At 40.5% G+C, this 21,218-nt stretch overlaps 1 long non-coding RNA gene across 1 annotated transcript in view; it reads right to left on the bottom strand.

Moving 5' to 3' along the window:
• Nucleotides 1-3,284: 3,284 nt before the first annotated feature.
• The window catches only part of LOC107309360 (uncharacterized), a 28,074-nt gene continuing 10,140 nt past the window's right edge, over nt 3,285-21,218 (bottom strand). The window contains exon 4 of the long non-coding RNA XR_001553158.3: nt 3,285-3,352. This is a non-coding gene — a long non-coding RNA (uncharacterized LOC107309360). The remainder of the gene's footprint in view (nt 3,353-21,218) is intronic.

Raw genomic sequence — 21,218 nt, 5'->3', positions numbered from 1 at the left:
CGTAGAAAACATTTCCCATTCTCAGTGCTACAGATACCTAAATCCTCATGACTCTGTTCTAGTCCTAAGCATGCTAGAATAGGACTCAGTGTATTGTTCAGAAACAAACTTTCTGATGAAGAAAGTTAACACATCTCCCATTGACTCACATGAATCCAGAAAATGACTTGCTTGTTCTTCCCAGCTGAACTTACACGCTAATAGGGTCATTCCATGAGATCTGTATGAATTACAGTGGATTGCATCTTTCTGCACACTGTTTTCTACCAGTGCATGCCCAAGTGCTGCAAGCGAGTGGTAGAGGGATAATATTTCAAAATAGAGTTGCTCTTCTTACCAATTCTATGAGAAAAATGGATTACCTGTTTCATTAGTAAAGCAAATCAATGAGGCTTCATCGAGTTACTCAGTATATTAGTTTTAATTCATCTGGCATTAGCCAGACCAGGAAACTACCAATTATCACCAGCATGACAATGATGTGCATTTATCCTATATGCTCATTACCATCCCAAGATGGAGCTCTGCAACTCTTTCAGCTTTTATATAAACTATACAGTATAAAGAGCAAATTACGTTTCAGCTCCATAGAATTAGTGATTCCAAAAGCAGATCTGTTTGTAGTTCCCCTAGGAAACTACACCTAACTGTGACAAGGGTTCTTCATGAGCAAAAGGTAGTAAAGTAAGGTGCTAACCCAACAGTACACTGAACTGCAGACATTCCTGCCACACTTCCTTTATTACTCATGCCAGTATTTGTGCTCCAGCTTAGAGTTTTGAGCTTGCATAACTGGGCAGCACTCTGTACGTGATGTACATAACACCTCATTGGACATACTTAATTTTTCTGGACATTCCCCAAACCCGTATCCTCTGAGGATACAGTCCAATGTATCTTTGTAATATAACACCCTAAACAGCTTAAAAAATATGCTTCATTACCACTTTCTGCTGATGAGGAGCTGTTTCTTTCATGTAAAATATCAGTATGTCAATACCTCATGACTGAGACATGTTGGAGATGTTTTCTTCCTGTAGCCAGCTATTTAAAATAGCTAGTGATATGTGATGAGTATTTTTAGAGGCTGTCAGGAGATGCTATTTCCGATCATACCATATGTCTATTTTCCCTTTCCACACAAGACGACAGTGATGCTGGATTGAGTGTTTTCCTCCCAAATGGGATGCCTTTGGGAAACATGAAAAGTGACAATACATACACAAGAGAAATAAGATAATCTAACAGCACCTGTCATAAGCTTCCCTCAACATTTAGTTGAAAGAAAGAAAACTTTTCATGGTTCATTTTATCAATGGCAGATTTGACTGCTCTCAGTCAGACCTCGTGCACTTTCCTCATTAGTGTTGTTACTGGAGTGCAAAGAACAGTCTTCTAATAAATTATCATTCTAATAACAGTATCAGTGTGACAAAGTAGCAGGGAAAAGCTGTAATTTGGGAGCTGTTTTTTCATGAGCGAGCTGTAGGAGTATGGAGTAGGAGTATAACAGGCACTAGGACTGTGTTGTGATTCATATTGTAGACTATAACAAAAACTAAGAAGGAAAACACATTTATTAGGAACAAAACTGAGCCCACCATTTGCAGGGACACACAGAAGAAGGATAAGGACCTTTTCCTTCTTTGATTAATGCGGTTCCCTTACCCAACCAGTTTTGCAGAGCAGAGAGCATCCTGGTGATGTGCTCTCTCTGCCCACAGGTCTTGCTATCAACAATTAACATTATGCCAAATGCGTTTGTAGCTGCCCTGCCTTTGCTGCACAAGATCAAATGCAGTAGACAGCTAAGCTGGGCTGTGCTTTGTTCTGCAATTAAACAAAGCCATACAATTGGAAAGAGTTTTACTAATGAAACAATGTCCCAGGAAAACATCTCTTCAAGACAGATGCTGATGTCTCTGGGAACAATAGCTGGCACAGACCACAGATCTCCTAATACCTTCAGTAAAGGGAAAGCCACTGAAAAAAAGGCAGGATCTGGCCGTGACATAAAAGCCCTTCAGTGTATTGGTGTTGGGTCAAATCCAGCACTGCAATAATGTCAAGGTATGTGATGAAAGTACATAGGTGCTTCTGGCCTGGTCAGCCCTTAAATGACTGAGCAGCTGTACCACAAATAGCCCTTCTTTCCAATCAAATCCCTAAGGACTGGACAAAAATGGGCTAAAAGAATGTTTTGGCAGATAAAGAATGAGCCTCAGGAACAACGTGACCCATTGCAAGGTGCTCTAATTCTAACTGCAGAAGTGTAAATACAGCTTCCTGTGAATTCCTGCTGAACTTCCATGGGCTTCCTTGGAGCTACAGCAGGAATGAACTTAGTCCACTGAGTCCAAAAATCAATAGCTGAACAAGAAGCTAGATGAAAAATTGTTCCATGTTGATGATAAATGAACAAGTAGAAGAAACCTCCCATAAGAAACCTCCATAGTTACATACTTCCTGAAACAGCAGCATTGCTCTTTCCTGACACAGTGCTTCATCTACTTCTGAATGGAGGATTTTCAGACACTGAACAGCAAAATAAGTCACAAAGATACTCAAGAACATAAACATTACGCATAATATCAAGTTAAAACATTATAAACTTACTACTGATCCATGATACAACTGTAGCCATGAAATCTTAAGACACAAGAGTCCTGTAACTGACTTATCACATAAAACACATTCATACTACACTATAAGCCATCTGTAGCCATGTTAGATAAGAAGACATTTCTGTGGGGGGCAAGGCAACCACGTATGGTCAACAGTCACAAGTAGTGCCTCTCTTTGCTCTGTTTCTTGTTCAGAGTTGCTGTTAGTTTCCATCAGCTGGTGGAAGAGCAGAGCCCCAGCACAGAGGGGCAGGAGCTGCAGGACTGACCTCTACTCCAGCAACTGAACCAACCAACTGCTTGCCTGGTGTCATTAATCAGCCTATATGCAGTCAGAGATCTTATTGCTATAGTCAAATAGAAATTCCTGTGTTTTGGGTACTGTTTAAAACCAGTGAGGGCCTTGCCCAAAGGGCCTTGGAGTTTTACATAAAACACTGCCAGTATTTCTGTGATGCCTCTACACTCACTGGAATCTGATTCTCTGTTAAAAAGTACTGAAACGGGTATGTCAAACTGATTTTAAGTGAGAATTAGGTGAAGTGTTTTAATCTTGCCACCATTCCTCGCTCAAGATGCAGCCTAAAGTGAGTTATGTATGAGAGAAACCTCTGCCATTTATTCAGATCTCCTCACAACTCAGAAAAGCAGTTCACTTACCTCTTGATTCTCCTTGGCAAGAGTGAGAGAGTTTGACCCAGAGGACCCAGCAGGAAACAGCTGCAGGTCTGTGGAAGGAAAAATAAGTTGCATGCACCTAAGAAACATGTGACTGCAGGTGCAGACTTCCCCACAGGACATCCAGTTCCCTCCACCAACATGAGAATTCACAAATGAAATTTGCGAACATTAAGTTGCCACACTCATGAAACTATAGGGGGGTTTCGGTACCAGCAGCAGCACCACAAAAGCTGAAGTTCCTTGCAGGGAAATTCATTCATCGCTCTTTAAAATCAGCTGAGAAGCCACTGATTTGTCCTACAGATCTGCAGTATGGTCAGCTGCCAGCTGCTAGCAAGCATCAGCATGATGCTGCCAAGGCAGCAGGTGAAGAAACTGCAGTGAAGAATGACCTGCAGTTTGTATTTCATGCCTCTTGTAGGCTTCTAGGCAAGCTCAGAAGAGCATTAGGGGCTCAAAGGCATGGGAGATGATGAACTGAAGAAGATATGGAGTACTGTGTCCTGGGGCATAGTGAGCGTAAAGAAGTAATCATCACAGAGAATGGGAGAGAGTTGGTAGGAATTTTGTAAGAAATATATGTTTAATCAGTTTCATAGCTTGCATGGTGTGTGCAGCTCTTCAGGATACAAGTGAGAATGCTTCACTGTATGTAATACAGATAGAGATAAAAGTTTAATAACTGAACCAATAACCAGCTCCTGCCGTTCCATGTCTGCCTTCTTTGTCCTTCTACAAAGGCAGTGTTCTTCCTTGTGTGTATATGGTAGTTATGCTTCATGTTTATGCCCTCCAATAAGCCAAATTCCCAGGGCACTTCCTGCCCTCATGGGGCATCTCCCCTCATGGGGAGCAAACACAGCCAATCACAGGCATGTGCTGTACAGCGGACATGCTTTATACTTAGTACCATTCCTTACAAGATCTGATTCTCCAGTAAACAGATTTCCAGTTTAATTATTTTATTTTATTGTTCCTTCACAGATTAGTTTTTCTTTCTCTTTATTTCAGTGGGCTTTCATTATTAATTTCTGAAGAAGAGTGAGCTGACTGAAGTTATATTCTCTTATTAGATCATCCATTCAACCCACTATATCTTACAGGATTAGTCCGGAAACAGGAGACTACACACTATTGGATTTTGGTCTCTCAGTCTCCAGTGCATAGCTCAGATTCACTAAAAGGGCCACTGCAACTTAATTACTCACTGAAGTCAAGGAGACAAATGCTGACTAGTGATGAACTGCATTTTTCCCTGAAGTCCCCACACCAGCAGTCAGTGCCTACTCAAAAGTGCTTTACTGGTTCTTCTTCTGCCAGGGGATAAGCTGCATCACATTATTTTAAGGGGCAAAGTACTTTTGCCTGACGTTCCCAAATCCCTCAGCACTTCAGAGTGAGAGAAAACTCAGTTTCTCTCATTCGTCAACAAATTCCCAGCACCACTTGCAACCTTTCTTCCATACCCCTCCACAAATGCCCATACACACAACAAATTTCTTTTTAGCGATACTAATACAATTTTTTGCTTTAAAAGTACTATTTCTATCACTGCTGGGGAAAGGAGCTTTTTCTCTGACTTTAAATTTCTAGTTCCAACATTTCTATATCCAGATGTTTGTTTTAACAATTAACCCAGTGATCACTTTGCAGAGTGTCTGCATGAGAGCAGTCATCATTCAAACCAAAGTCTGAGTAGGATTTTTTCTCTGGTATAATGGAAGCAGATAAACTTCCTTTCCACAGCTAATGGTGGTGACTATGTTGAAAAATAGTGCTTTGTAGCTGAGAATTTGCTCTATCGAATAGCGTTATTGTGTTCTTTGTATCTACTGTAGTTTCCACGGAAATAAATGGGAGGCATTACTTTCAGAATGGCCAATATAGTTAAAAAATCAAAAACTGCTAATTATGCAAATGAATACTTGTATTTCTTTCCCTAGAAGTAAAAAGAATCATTGATTTATTAATAGGAGGTGGATGATCAATAGATTTACACGCCACAACCACATGAACATCACTACATTCTATTCTAACAGGTTAGATGCCAAAAATCCAAACCATTGACAGTCACATATAGACAAAAACTAAAACAGTTCCTTCAGTGATGGGTAAAAAGTGTGCATCCCTAAAAGTGAAAGAAAATATTCTTTGTGGGGACTTTCCAAGAAACTTCAAGTTCCTCGAGCTTGAGCCCATTCCTAAGCATGTAGTAAACCGAGCTATTTAACAGAGGAAGCGTTCTTCAAATCCTTTCATCTCCATTCAGTTTCCAACACTGGGTTCAGTAGTGCCTCCATGTTAAAAAAAGCAGCAACCCTTCAACCACAGGGTCAGCAAACCGGATGATTACAGAACCCAAATGATAGTGATGACTGAAAGCCTCTTCGATTTTGGAAGATGAACAAAGATAGATCTGCATAAGGCACCTGAAGAATCACACAGAAGTTACAAGTGCTAGAAAGGTTAATATCAGTCAAGATTTCATTTGCTTTTCCCCTCCCTACTCCAGTGAGATTTCTTCCCAGATTCACAATTCTAACCTTTTTTTTCTCATTAAGCATGGGGTTTTCTGGGAGGAAAGAAAGAATGAACGTCTTGGCTGAAGGCAAACAAAGGATCTGCTTTAATTGTCCATGAGAGCAGGAAGAGCAGCTCTTCACATGATAAAAGGAAAGAGAGAATAGTTCCCTTCCTTGTCACATTACCCTCACTGAGTTTCCCATTATATGAGGTAGTTCTGTAATTCTAATTGTGCTGTAATTGCAGGCTGCATATGTTTAACATCTGCCTGAGCCATAACAATCAATATCAGTTAAGAATTCTTTTTCCGTCTTGCAGCTTCCAGCTAACTGTTCCTATTATCTTTGTTTACATCTCAGTTTGCCAGGGTGCCTCCTCAGCATTATGCTAATTGTTTTAGAAGGCACAGACTGTGGAAATCCATAGAAGACCAGCAAACAAAACACCACTGGGAACTTGGCTACAGCCCTGAGCATGAAATGAGAGGGCTATTTTGTCTGAGTGCAATGGCACCGATCTCTCTCTTTTCATAAAAGTATGTGACCATAAATCAAACCAGTTCTTCCACTAATTGAGTGGCCAGTAAATAAAATTTGGTATTATATCCTGGAACCTGAATGCCCGATAAATGGACAGCTGTGCAAAATGTTTGGTCGCTGGTAGACCATCTGCAAGATGTGTCACCATAAATTGATTTATGGGGAACGGGAAATAAAATTCTCTGGAGACACAGAGTAAGCTGGAATCACAGCTTGAGATTTTCCTACTTAACTACTTCATTTATACTGAAGACTGGCAAGAAGAAAATAAACACAGATGTTCCCTAGTTTTGGCCAGGGCTCGACGATGGGCAGAATTCTTTGGACTCTGAGTCCTTGTCCAAGTGTTTGCATATGATCCCAATAGTCCTGCCACTCTAACGAAGTCTTCTCTCAGCTGCTTCTTTATCTGTAGATTCAAGGTGAAATAATGAAAGAAGTCCGCATGCTTCTTGGTTTTTGTGCTTGGGATTTGCAGTCAAGTGTGTACATTTTGAGGGTTTTTCATGTTCTGGAGAGGACAAATAAACTGTATCGGATATTTCATACCCATGAAATGAAATGAATTTTTGCTCTCAATGTTTTTTGGGGAAAAAAAACCAAACAAAAAAAAAAAACAACACTGCTTGAAAACATCTTTTCCTTGAAATAAATAATATCAGAATTTAACTTTTCTGTAGTGGAGAGACACTAACTTCAACTCTGATGTCTTGTAATCAATATAGTTTTACTCAAGACACTTAAATTTTATTACACCAGAAATAAAATGATTATTTCACATTTTAAGCAGTGAAATGAAGCAGCAACCATGTCCAAGATTTCTACCTTTAAAAAAAAATAAATCACATTTATAATGTCTTTAAATATTTCCCTAGAAATAGACTGTATAAATCAGTATTTAACAGTGAAACCAAAAGTTATGCTCCAACCTTAATGCTGAACCAATCTTTCAATTACATACTTAGACATGCCTGTTTTAATAGGCAGTTTTAAAGGATGAAAGGAGTGAAATATTGCAATAAAACCTAGAGATGTAACAAGATGTATTTGTAGCCGATGGGGCTTGAAGAAGATTAAGACAAGGCATCTGGGTTCCTAACACTTGAATCAAAGCTCTGAACCACGACAGGTAAAAAACATTTAAGAATATAAAAGCCATTTTAAAAAATGAAGCCAGTGGGTAAAATACAAAGGCTATGTGGCATTCTGTAGTTAGCTCTGACAGCTTAATAGAATTCCAGGGATATAAAAGATGTGCATAGACTTTTGCAGAACATTAACTCTTGGGCATATCAGCTCAAAAATAAAACGAATGATTTGATACTGACACTCACAGGAAAACTCAGGGCCTTTTCCTCCCCCATCATGCACACCATATATCTTCCTTTAAGGAAGGGCCTTAACAGCTTCATTCTCACCAGTATCACTTTTCAAAAGACACTGCCACAGGGATGGAGTATAGCACGTGTTATCCCTCCTTGCCAACACCTCTGCTTCTGACCATTCCTAATAACCTGCCAAAGACCAGAGTAATAGGAGCCCATGCCTGTGAGCATATATAACAGATTTTCCCTGTACTGGCTGTATTACTGAGCACTTTGTTGCTTGAGTTTTTGTAGTAAAATATTGCCTTCCTACGTTCAGAGGCTGAGCTGATGATTCCTGTCAAGTTTCATTTCACCCTCACACAAAATCAGCTTGACAGGTTAACTAAGGAGACAAAAATGGAACTGAAGGTGCAAGTGAAAGCAGTGAGCAAGATGTATGCACTGATAAAACCATAGCGGCTCTCGCACATCTGCGTGTTGGTAAGATATGCTCAGTCAAGAATACCAACAGTGCCGAAGGGATAATCTGAAAGTATTTACATTTGCTACATTCACTGCTACCAGCACCAGCAACCTCACAGTTGCTTAATAACTTTTAGTAAGGGAAACAAGATCAGGTACAGGCAACTTAATCCACAAAAGAGCATAAATCCTCAAACATAAAATGCAATTGCACAGATTGTATCATTTAAAATGGGTATTAACAAGAGGTTGCAGAAAGCAAAGCACCTATATGAAAAACATAACATAGGTAAAGGCTGTTCTCAGATATAGGCAGACTTCTTTAAACATGCTAAGGGCCGTATTGGAGACAAGTCAGTGTTAACCACTTGATGCTGGTGAGAAGCTGCTGGCAGCAAAATATAGCACAGCAACAAGCTGGGACTCTAAGGAGAAAGGGACCTGTTTATCATTTTGATCAGTTCAATACAGATCAGATCAATTGATCAATTCAGGATTCAGGCAGAAGACTGGCAGATGAGTGTTGATGAGGTCCTTAGCTTCAGCTGCATGCCAGGCATACTATCATGGCCAACAGCTCTCAATGCTTACTCCAGACCACCCAAGTTTGACAACTTCAAGAATAAAACCTAAAAGCTTGCTGTCTATAGAGAGGAGAAATGAAGAAGACATAAAGGGACTTATCTTCTCCTAGGGAAGAATTTACTGTCAAAGTACTACATTCTCTAATATTCAACATTAAATAACTTTCACTTGAAAATAAAATTAAAAAAAAAAAAGAATGAAGAAACCAACCTCACAGAGGACTCAGTGGCAGAATATTCAGAAACTAAAAAGCAATCTGTGGACAGCTTTGTACAGAACTCATGTGCAAAGTTAAGAGCTGTAATCGATGCTGCTCACCTCCCCCTGGGTGCACAAGACTATGAAAACAGCATAGAGTCCAAGATGGAGAGCCAGCTATGCCAAGAGCAGATCCAGAGGACATTCGTGGCTGGGATACAACAGAAAGAAGTTCCCTAGGCAATTTTCCATTTGGGTGCTTGGAGAAATATCCAGTTATACAAAGGAATTGGTCCATCTCATCTAGACAAACTTTTTTTTCCCCTTTAAATGGATAACTTTCCTCAAAACTGCATCACCTATTCCAGTCCAAGAAGAATGTTTTGCTTTTTCATGATGATTTTCACAAATATTATTCATATGGTTATCAGGCTTAAAAATAAATTTTGTTTATATAATTGGAAATTTATATACTTGGAAATTTAAGAAAAAATATATATATATCTTGGTTTTTGCTAACTTTGACTGAACTAGTTTAGAGATTTTTCTATTGATCTCATTGATCAGTGAAACTACTGCAAGACACAGAAAAGGACAGGAAACACCCTTCTCATCTCACCAGCTTCCTGATCATCTCCTTTCCTGAAACAGAAAAGGGCTAAAATTTATTATAACTAATTAGATGTATGTAGGTTTCTCCAAAAGTAGTGCCTTCTATTTATTTCAATGGAAACTATATTGGATACAAAGAGCACAATAACACTATTTGATAGAGTGAATTTTCAGCTACAAAATAGTATTCCTCAGTACAGTCACCAACACTAGCTATGCAGTTTCACCAGTGATGAACAAGAGTTTGCAGGCTGCTCTCATAAAAATCTGCACCATTGGAAGTGACCCACTGTTACTATCACCACATCTGAAACACATCACCTGCTGCCTCACGGTGCCAATATCCACTGCTCAGTCTCCAGAAACACCCAGCAAGTGTCAGTGAACATCAATGGGTGCCTTTTTTTCCACACACAGGAATTCAATCTCACACTCCTGTCTCATTTGCACTTCCATGTCAAACACCACTTTGCCCCTCTGCTGCCATCTGTCACATGGCAACAACATATAAAGGAATACAGGTAGGAAGGTTCAACATCTAATGCCATCCCACCAATATCTGCCTCTGAGGTCGTGGGCCAACATGGTAACACAGGAGATATTACTTTTGGAGCAGCCCTCGTTGTTGCTGCATGCTCTGAAAAGTACACAGCCAAAATGAAATTCAGTCATATAAAAGCTGTTTGAATTCTCATACTACACCAAGCAATCCTTAGAAAGAGGAAACAGAAATGAATCATCCACCAGCAGGGAATGTAATATTCTATAGTACTGCTGCACATTACTGTAGTACTGCATTGCAGGTATTACTATAGATACACGCACATCTATTTATGATTTGCAGGTCTATATCTGGACACAGAAGTGACAGCCCTTCAAAGGACAGCAGGAAGAAACTTTTTTCCTTCCAAACACTGAAAGTCACATTCCTCCACTTTCATTTCTTATTTATAAACTGGTATTCAGAGAAAAAGGCACATCGTGTTTCAGGTGCAAAAAGCTTCTTGATTTTGAAGGGCTTGCTTATCCCCGACGTGGTCTTTCATATGGAAATCTGATGGTATTTCTTCTCTTGAACAAACATAATGTTTGGCTTTTATGAAAATCTAGATTTGCATGCCCCTAAGAAATATAACCCCTCACCACTCCTCTCCAAGGTCATTCTGAATGTATAACTCAATTTCCAGTTACAAATATATATAAGAGTGAAATTCCCAAAGTTTTTGTATTTCCACATATTGGGAAGGATTCAATAGCCTGATTAACTCAAAACAGCCCGGAATCACACAAGATCATTCATGTCTTTGAATTCTGATCCAGTTTAGTGTTGAACAAATGTAAGCTGAAGGTGTTGTCTCTGAAAATTCATACTAATATTTCAGTCGAGTAATACAATGCATATTTCAAAAGCAAGTCATTTATCTCATTGTGACACTGCATGTAAACAACGTGATCTTCATTCAAAGTATTTTCAATTTTTCTTCTTCTTTTCCTGTGAAAATTAATACCAGAGATTTTCTGGCATCAGATTATTTGTTCAAGTTAAGAGCCTGGAACAGATATCTGAGCATATCTGGGAGATGAACCTGCATAGGGATATTCATGTGGGAACAACTATGGATCCACTCCAAACTATGAATGTTCTGCCCAAGCAGCAGTAATAAATGACCTGGGGAATCAGTCCCGTGGCACTAAAAGCAAGGCATAGGAAACTATCTCAAGAGAAGTCAGACTGATTTTAATTAAAATACTGACTTGCAAATTTTCCCCGCAGTGTCAAAGAGCACCAAGGGCTGGAAAAAAGAAAGTGGGAATCAATAGAGATACCAGCACAGGCTGTGCGCTCACCAACTGGGCACAGTCTGACAGGACATGAGCACAGTGGATACACACGGGGACTGAAAGCAGTTCTTCAATAGCCGTCTACACAGTGAGCAATGAAAGAGATCCATGGAACAAGCAGACACAGCAGTCAGAAAGAAAAGGAGGCAGGGCTAAAGACGAGGCTACAATGAACAGCGAAGGGGTGCAGCCAAGAGACAAGGCACCTGCAGCAGATGGCCAAGGCACAGCCAAGAGATGCAGCAAGAAGCAAGTAAACCTACAATATAGCTCAATAAGAGAATGAAGAGCCTGGGTTGAGCTTAAACAGAGTTCATGGGCAGAGGGTGTGGGAGTGTGGGGTGTAAAACCCAAAGTGAGGTTGCTCAGAACAATTAAAGCCCATTAGTGCCCTGACAACTCTTGCAAAAGCAAGCAACATCTCAGTGCTGAATAACCATCTCCTGGTATCTGTTACCCACATGGCAGCAGATGGGCTTAATGGATCATCTGGCTGGTTGCGTGCTCCACATAGACATTAACATCAAGACTGTACTTTGATCAATAGAAGCTTTTGCTATTTGCTTCAGTGAAATCAGGTTTTAATTTAATGTGTAGTGAGTGCCCTGCTTGGAAAGGTAAGACAGTGAGGAGCTTTAAAAACAAGGACCTACACAAGCCTTTGATTTTGCAAAGCTGCCTGGGAGCTAAAAGCATTAATTGTACTGATGTGAAGCTTACAATTAAAAGCACCATCAAAACCTGTATGCTAAGTGCCACACGCACTCATCTTCTGTGATGTCAGAGGTGTCAGAGAAACAAACAGTCGTGATGGTTTTGGCTTAAAACATTAATTTTAGATCCCTTTATGTCCAGGTCTACACATTCTCTCAGTTTCCCTTTCCACAGTGCACACTGGATGCTGGTAGGACCGTCACTCCCTGTATATTCAAACATCTCCAAATACATCTGTGGAATAACTCAAAGGCAGGCAAATCAGAAATAGGGCTCTATGAGGCTTCTGTCCAAGGGTGTTTTTTTAAGGGTATCAGCTACCAGAAAACTAACACACATCAGCAATCTGGTAACTGTCATATGATAGCAAGTTACAAGTACATGGAATGATCTGTTCCTGGTGGACAAGATTTTCTTGTACTTGTGCACATCAGTAGCATTATGCTGTCCACATGCATGCAGACCTAAATACTCAGCATAAGCTGCTCTTGAGCAAGCAACTATCCTTTTCCCTATATTCCATTTGTTTACAGACCATTGCAAAAATGAAGGACAATAAATGTGTTGCTGAGTTAAATAGTTCCTACTGAATTTGAAATGTTGGTGTTTGACCCTGTGGAAAACAGATTAATTCCAAAGCATTGGTATGAAGGACATATAAAATGACACAGCACTGGAAAAACCAGGCATAGAGCGCTGCTCACGTACATTTGAGGTGTCTCAAATCATTTCATTCTTTAGTTTTGTGGTGGATTTCTAAGGACAAGTGCATTTTTTCTCACTATTTCTTTTCATTATCATCATGACTTCATTTGTTATTGTTAAACTCTACTCGGTTCTTTGAACATCCTCACGGCAGTCCAAGCTGCCCTTTGGTAGCTCTTCAGAAATCTCTGAAACAAGCACATTCAGAGCAGCCACGTGCAGTATGAACGTTTAATCCTGGGCCCATCTAATTCAACAAAAACATTCTATCTGCCTTCGGGAGTGATGAGCAGAAACACTCTGAAGTCAAAGGAAAATTTCTGTTTACTCCACTGAAATAGGACTCCAATTCAATAGCCCATAGAGATTATTCATACAACATGAAATTTCTCACCTTCAGGCCCACTCTTTGAAACAGAGGTTGCTAGTGTTCACACAGTATTTTAGCATCAGTTAGTTATCATATAAAATTACATTTTCTGTTCCAGCATATACCTTGTTCACTTAAGAAAGCAGCAAAAATGGATTCCTCTGTCAGAAGATAAGAAGGAAGAGAAAGGCAGAAAGTGTAACCTGTGAGCTGGATCTGGACCCTTCAGGTCATCACCAGTCATGCACTGGGACTGCCTCAGCTTGAGATGGCTTCTGGCTGAATCCCATCAGCAAAGTGGAGAACAAAAGGCGAGAAGGAGGTTCAGATTACAGCCTTATCAACAGCACACCCCTCCCAAACACTGTATATGAGTTTTCATTTTATGGCAGCAAGGGACATTAGAACATTCCAACAGCAGCTGTGATTAGTCCATACTGCACGTAGATTTATGCAGGTCTAGGGAAGGGTGTCCTCTTTCCAATGCTTGCAAACCCCACATCTTGAGTACCTGCCCAGTTTGGGGCTTCCCAGTACAGGGAAATATTGACAAACTGGAGTGGATACAGTGAAGGGCTTCAGGCATCTGGGGGACATGATGTCTGACAGATGCCTGAGGAGCTCAGTTTGTCTAACTGTAGAAAGAGAAGGCACGGGGAGACCTCACTGCTGGCTAAAATTGCCTGGCAGGAGCATGTGGAGAAGACATTGAGACACTTCATTAAAAAGTAGGTGGAAGAGAAGCAATAACTTCAAGAAGAAACTTAGGAAACTTATTGTAGAATCGCAGAATAGCCTGGGTTGAAAAGGATCACAATGATCATCTGGTTCCAACCCCCTGCTATGTGCAGGGTCACCAACCAGCAGACCAGGCTGCCCAGAGCCACATCCAGCCTGGCCTTGAATGCCTCCAGGGATGGGGCATCCACAACTTCCTTGGGCAGCCTGTTCCAGTGCGTCACCACCCTCTGGGTACCTTCTCCTAAAACTTCCATTACCATGGGAGTGATGAAGAAAAAACACTCTGAGGAATTCTTTATGCATGAAGATCTTTTCCTCACATCTCATCTCATTACCAAGGAGTTACCCCAGCCGCTGCTCCAGGAAGGCAATTTATGCTGAACAGTAGCTAGAAATCAAATCCAGAGTGGAGAATTTTCCAAAGCTTTATATAAAGCACCATGCTCCTGCAGCATGCCACTGGCACATTGCCTCAGCAGCGTTCAGCATTTCTGATCTTACTATAAAAGCTTATGCATGCTATAATTTTGATGGCGGTATTTGTAATTCTGCCCCAGGTATCACTCAGAAGGCACTGCTACACTCAGAAAATGTGGGTGTTTTAGGAACTGTGTATGTACTTTTGCCGAGGACATCTGAAATTTTACAAACTATTTATTCTTTCTGAAGTGTTTGATCCCATTATTTATTCCTTACATGAAGTCAGAATCATCCCAAGGTGCATCATAATTCCCACAGCAAACAACTGATCTCATGGATTATTTCTTCTGTTGAGGAATAAGCAGAAGATGAAGAAATCTGCAGGAAAAGAGAAGCATCCTTAAAGTTTTCCCCAAGCTAAAAATCAGATCAGAGGGCAAACTACATACCTAACAGCTTTCAAACTTTTTCTGAGAGGCAAGGAGACAAATGATAGTTGTAATTCAGCAAAGTACTGAAGCACCTGGACAATCTGAGGCACACGGGTGTTGCTGGGCACATCTCTCTGAACTGAGGCCAATGTCAGGCAATACTGTGCCCTCTGCTTGCCTGATTTTAATCCTTCTTCCCACTTGGCAGATATAGCAGGGGAGCTAAGGTGGGATCCGTGGGTACCACCAACTTGTGCATATCACACAAGTGGCAAGTTATCAAAACTCCTGCAGCACTGCCATCCTTCACAGTAATTGAGGTAGGTCAGTCTTATCATCCCCAGAAAGTTATTTACCCCACGCTCTCTGGGAACAGAAATGGAATCGTAACTCCCTCTACACATCTGTATCAGGTAATGGATGCACCTGTGGTACAGTCAGTTCCCAAATGAATTCCCCTCTCTTGCCTTCCCACTCCCCAGAGGGAGCTACCACACTCTCTTATTAGACACAGTCCCACTCATTGTGCTGACTAAATCAGAATTACAAAGAGCAGGTGCTTCCCAGTGACAGCCTCACACAAGGGCTCTTAATCTTATATGTGCCACAACCACTTTCACAGAAGGTCAGTTACACCTATAATTAATTTACATAAGCGGAACCTTCAGCTGCCACCTTACACAGCCTTGCAAATACACAGGCTGCACAAAGCTGTATTGGTAATTAATTTGTCAAGCAAATGCTAGGGAAGAACAACACTGGTAATTTATACCATAGATATTCAAATGAAACATCTTGCCTGAGCAATTTAAAGACAAAAAGGAGAACAACAGCAAAGCAGAACAAAGGCTTGGAGTCTTTCATCAGCTATTTCCTCAGGGAACACTACTGTAATGCACTACGAGCCAAATTCAGACATAGTAAAAATACCACAGTGATGGAGGAATTCTCCCTGGTCATAAAACTTTGCTGACAACTGGAGAATCTTTTGTAACACACACCATGAGAAATATATCCTCAGATGCATCCACAATAGATGATGGATCAAACTGCACCCCTATGTAAAAACAGGAAGAATTGACGGGTGGTTCGAAAAAGCTGCTTCAACTTCTGTGAGTATTGTCTGTTAGGATATTATAGCCACATGCAATGGGCCTTCTCAGGCATCAAGATGAGCCATTTACCAGGCTCATCCATCTCAAGGTGATTTACTATGGTAAAACAGCATATTTCTGAACGAAAGCTGTCAGAGTAAGTGAACCTTCTTACCTAATTAGGAGAGCATAAATGTCACCCATTAATAGTTAATATACTCTCTGTTGTTAATGCCACTGATTTTTTTTTCCTTCTGTTTCCTCCATCAGGTGTTTTCCTCTTGATGGTTGTTTTTTGTAGAAAACAATGAGTGGAGGCTTGCTAGTGCTAAATGCTACGGAAGCTACACAGTCAGTGACCTCTTTGGCCTCGCTGTTACTGAGTGTATTTCTGTGGAGACAACAAAATCGGTAGGAAAAGAATAAATGAATCTTTCAAACATCCAAAATAAAGCTCCTTATGGAATCGGGCTTTTTGCTTTTCAACTTAGATTAATACAGCAGTGCAAGATGAAGTCACCAGCACACGCTGTCACTGACATTTCTGGTGAAGAGTATATTGTCCCCTTGTTCCAAAACTACTACTCCAAAGACTCAGTCTGCACAGTCAAGAACCCCTGAAGCAAAGCAGGTTGTATGAGGACAATACAAAAGAAGAAAAGGTAATTTGGAAACAGAGTGTCTACTTTTAAAACTTTTTCATTGGGTTATACTCCAATACTTAACAGTTTTCATGCACATATGACTTTATTCCATTTCATCTAAGTGAGGACTTTCCAATAGTCAGTATCAACTCTGAACCCCTTTTTGACTTCTTGGGGATACTTTTTGGAAGCGCTGCCTTCTGTCGCCAGTGTTGATATTTTTACTACCATTTGTCCTTAGTTTCTTTCTCTCTCACAATCCCAGTGTTTCTTCAAGCCCTCTTTTTCATTCTACCTTGATTTTATACCGTGAGAGATTAAGGAATACACATATCCTGAGAGAGCAAGCTCCACAGACAACTTCTGCAATGACATGAGTAGTAGGTGTCTTACAAGGTGGAAATATCACTGTGCACAGTCAGTCTGGGTGTACTTCAACCACATGAAAACAGAATCAAAGAGCTTTGCCCTAAGCAGTGTGGATTTATATACGTAAAAGAAAAAGCAAGAAGCAAACCCCCACAAGATCACGTAAAACAAAAACACCCTCTGCTGCTTTATAAAGAATCTCTGAGCAGGTTACAGCTCGTAGGTAGACAGAACAATGAAAATCTGAGCAGCTCACTGAATTTTAAGCCCTCCTCCATGTTGTAACAGAAGAAATAATAGACACATTTGTTCACCTGAGCCAAGTAAGGCTATGGCAAGATTCTGATAAGAGAAGGATTAGAGCACAAAGATTTTGTTATATATGCTACAATATTTTTAATTACTGGTCCAAAAGCTTTGCAAAATCTCATATGGGAATGTTACAGAAGCATGGCAGTTACAGTCTCTTCCAGGCTTCTGTACAGGAGTCAGAAGGGGAGGATCAACCCTCTGTTTGTGTAATGAAAACTGTATTTACTCATAACGTGGATTAGTTATTTCCATTCTCAAGAGAGAAAGTTTGAGTTTGCAGCTGTTGGGAAGACTGAAAATTGTATCAGGGCCATTACACTACCACCCAATGAGAAACGCAGTACGGGGGCTGCCAAACTACCGGTGGCTAATGCTTCTAATCCAAGGACAAACAGCGTGCTACAATTCACTAAGAAAGGAGATAATTTCCAAAGCACAGAAATCATACCCTGAACTTCACATAGTAACTGTTTGATGGTTTTCATCTGTAAAAATATGCTAATAGGAGCAGTAAGCAAAGAGAAAAAAAGACTTTGAAACAGTGAAAAATGCAGATAAAATAGCTCTGAAGCAGATACTTCCAAGTGGCAGCCACATACAAGCTAGGAAGTATTGCAGTGTCTTTTCTGAATTAAAAGAGTGAGCAAGTGCTTGTTAAGGGATCACAAAGCTGTATTTACACAGGGAAAGAAAGTCAGCACAAGTAGCGTCCTCAGCAAGGATTCTGAGGTGAGGTTACCAGTCAATACTGCTGACTAGATATATCCACACAGATGATAACAGTTTATGTTACAAAACTGAGAAAGAATGAAGGTGCAACATATATATATTTCCTCAGAAAGTCAGAGGGTGGCCAAGCAATGAATGCCAATGAATTGTACAAAAGCATCCTTCTGATCCTCGCATGGTTCTCAGACCACACTCAATGGATTGCGGAACTGTGCAGGCAGTCACATCCTTCATAGCATGTAATGGAGTGTTAGTGACACAGTGGCTACAGAGAAAGCTGCATTGTTTGTCACTTAGTGAATTTCTAAAGGTGGGTGGTTCAAGGAGCAATGGCTTGGGTGCTTTACTGGTTATTGTGTATGGGTACACAAACATAGCTATGTTACTTTAAGTTACAAATGAGAACTGCTGTGAAATGTACATGGGCTTGGTACTGATAAATGACCCATGTAGAAGCATCTAGCAGTCAACAACTGATGTTATTTCATCAGATGGATGAATAGAACATCTTGGACCTTTGGACAAGGGTAGAAAGGGTCAGATCACAGATGTTTCAGTTCAGAAGACTTCAGGCAGGGGCAGCGCTTCAGAGATGTTTGTTCTTACTCATTCATTCTCTTTTTCCTCACTCACTCACTCAGTCACTCACAGTAACTTCTCATATTTACAGAGAAAAACCCAAATCCATCTTTACAGCCATTTGTCAGGATGCTCAGCTCTCTCTGTCAGCAGCATCTCCTGAAAGTGGGTCTTGTCCATTAGCAGGGGTTGAGGAGCTGGCCATGTGGAAGGCTGTTGCTACTGCAGAACAGGCCCTGCCTTTCACGTTTGTATCTTCCCAAGGAAGATATTCTATGCTATGTAACTATAAAGCTCTGCAACAGAAAACGTGTGTGTATAAGAACTTGAAAGTTAACCCGCTGAATTATGCATTGACTAATTAATTTGTGATTATTACAGAAGATGCAAGGTGAATGTTAATTTTTGGAATGTACAAGGCAGTACTCAGAAAGAGAGAAGATTCATGCTGATATCTCACACTCTCAGTTTTTGTGGAGTTGAAGAACAGCACAGATCCAAGCTGGCTCTCTTTACCCAGCAAAAGAACATTAAACACAGTCCCATGACTACGACAGCAGGAAACAACATGTTTTGCTGTACAGAGATGTCAGAATCTGAAGCGTGCAAGCAGGCATCAGATGTTTCTGTAAATCACAGCTCAACAGTTTATGATTTCTTTCAAGCAAGGTCACTGGGACTGCTGGAGATCAGCAGTTTGAATGCACCTCTGTATGCATGTGGGGGCAAGGGGCATACACAAGTGTGCACGGATATAGAGATTACAGCTGAGTCAAAGAAATGATTAGAAACAAGTACTAAAATCAGAGGCAGAGTACAGCATGCATTGACTTTCTTACAATCAATTCCTTCCTGTATTAGTTTTCCAAAAAGGTGTCTGTTTTCTGACTGCTGTTATAGTCAACACCCTGCCCCCAAAGCAGTACGTATCACACATCAGGGAAGAAACACCTTTGACAGCAGCTGTAAATGGAAACCTTTGTCTGATTTGTTTTGCCAGATCTAGAATTATTTGAAAATTAGAGAGAAAATTAACAGCATCGATCACACATACTATAAAAGTGAATGGTTCAGGAGCTTCACTCATCTAGTTTCTGTTAGTGTTTCATTGACTGACGTGAAAAGGGACAGGTCTCAAGCGCTGCACAAACTCCCTCTATGCAACAATTTTATAGCAGATCCCATATGCACATTTAGGTCCTTCAGACCCACTTTGCAGAGAGCAGCAAATAGTTTATAGATATCCATACTCGTATTTTTTCCCATTTAACTGTAATTCTTCCTCTGACAGTGAAGCTATGGGAACCTGATTCTTTGTTAAACAACTGCCTTGATTTCCATTTCACTGAGACAGTCAGCCCCACACGCACTGTCCACCACTCATTTGGTCAGAAAGTTATGAAGAATATCTGTTTGAAGGGACCTTTCCTTTGCTGAAGCCTCTGGCTGTCACAGTGGTCATTTCTTTGGCTGCCCATCTCCACTGAGTTCAAGATCTTATGGTTTCCCCAGAGCTTCATCGTGGGAAGGACCATGTATCTCACATCTGTGGATTCACACACAACCCCTGAACTGGGAAGAGAGAGGTAGGGTCAGCATTTAAGGATGGAAAAGCTGTTTGTTTTCACAAGGCAGTTGAAACCTCTGACCTTGCCCGATACCACTGTTTTTATGCTGAACATTTTCATACTAACTCTGGTTTTCATTTGCAGAAGAAACATTCTGGGGATTTAAAATGTGACATTTCTATCAAACCAATTCAGTGGCAGCTGCAACATCACCGTCTTACACATGGCACTGATATGAGCGCTACCCATGTGAGCAGAGGCAGAAATCATTCTCCCTGTAGAAGGATCTTGGCAGTGAAGAGCAGCATCAGACAGTACAATCTAGCTTAAAATTCAGCATTGCCTGGCAGTAGTCAGCCACAAAAATTAAAGTGATCTAAAACAAAAATTAAAAGAAAAAAAGGTGATATCAAAAATCAAGTAACAGCCTTTAATCATGCAGTAGTGTACTTTGAGGACACATTTCTGTATGATCAGAACTAGTGATCAAATAATGCTCAGGACATCTATGTGAAAGATTGTTTTCTGGGTAGTACTGTAGAGATCTGGTTCCGAGAATTCATCACTTTAAAAAGTAATGATTATGGATTAATATTGGATTAAAATGCAAGTAATACATGATCGGGGCAAAGAACTGGCAGATGGATCAAGCATGTTTTCTACTGCTTCCATTAAACAAATGAAGTATCTCAACAGATCTAACTTCTGGGCAGTCTGAAAAGGGTCTACCTGTACTGAAAGCTAGAAATACCAAAATCAACAGCTAGCTTGCATCAGAGATAGTCTGATAGCTTTATAGATACAGATAGCTTTAAAGATCAGTCCTTATGTGGAATTGAAGGGCATGAAACCCACAGTATGCACAATTACCAAGATTTCTTCCTGTCATTTTGCCACCTTTTGCAATTTGATTGTGGAAGCCTTCATTATGGAAAGCACTTAAGAGTGTTGGGCAAAATCCCAGTAAGTGGGTCTGACATGGGGTGTGAGGCCAAAATCCATTTCTACAGAAACATCCACAACGTGCTTCAAACAAACCAAACCAAACCCAAACAAAACAAAACAAAGAACAACCAAACCCATCAGCAGAGAATGTTAGCTCTTATCTGTGTACACTCTGAGGAAATAGGAAGTAGACTAGGTACTTT

The sequence above is a fragment of the Coturnix japonica genome, chromosome 2 (genome assembly GCF_054131305.1).
Source record: "Coturnix japonica strain WE chromosome 2, WE-NBRP24, whole genome shotgun sequence".
Taxonomy (NCBI): Eukaryota; Metazoa; Chordata; class Aves; order Galliformes; family Phasianidae; genus Coturnix; species Coturnix japonica.
Note: the sequence above shows the minus strand (reverse complement) of the source record. Positions and strands in the feature narration are given on the sequence as shown.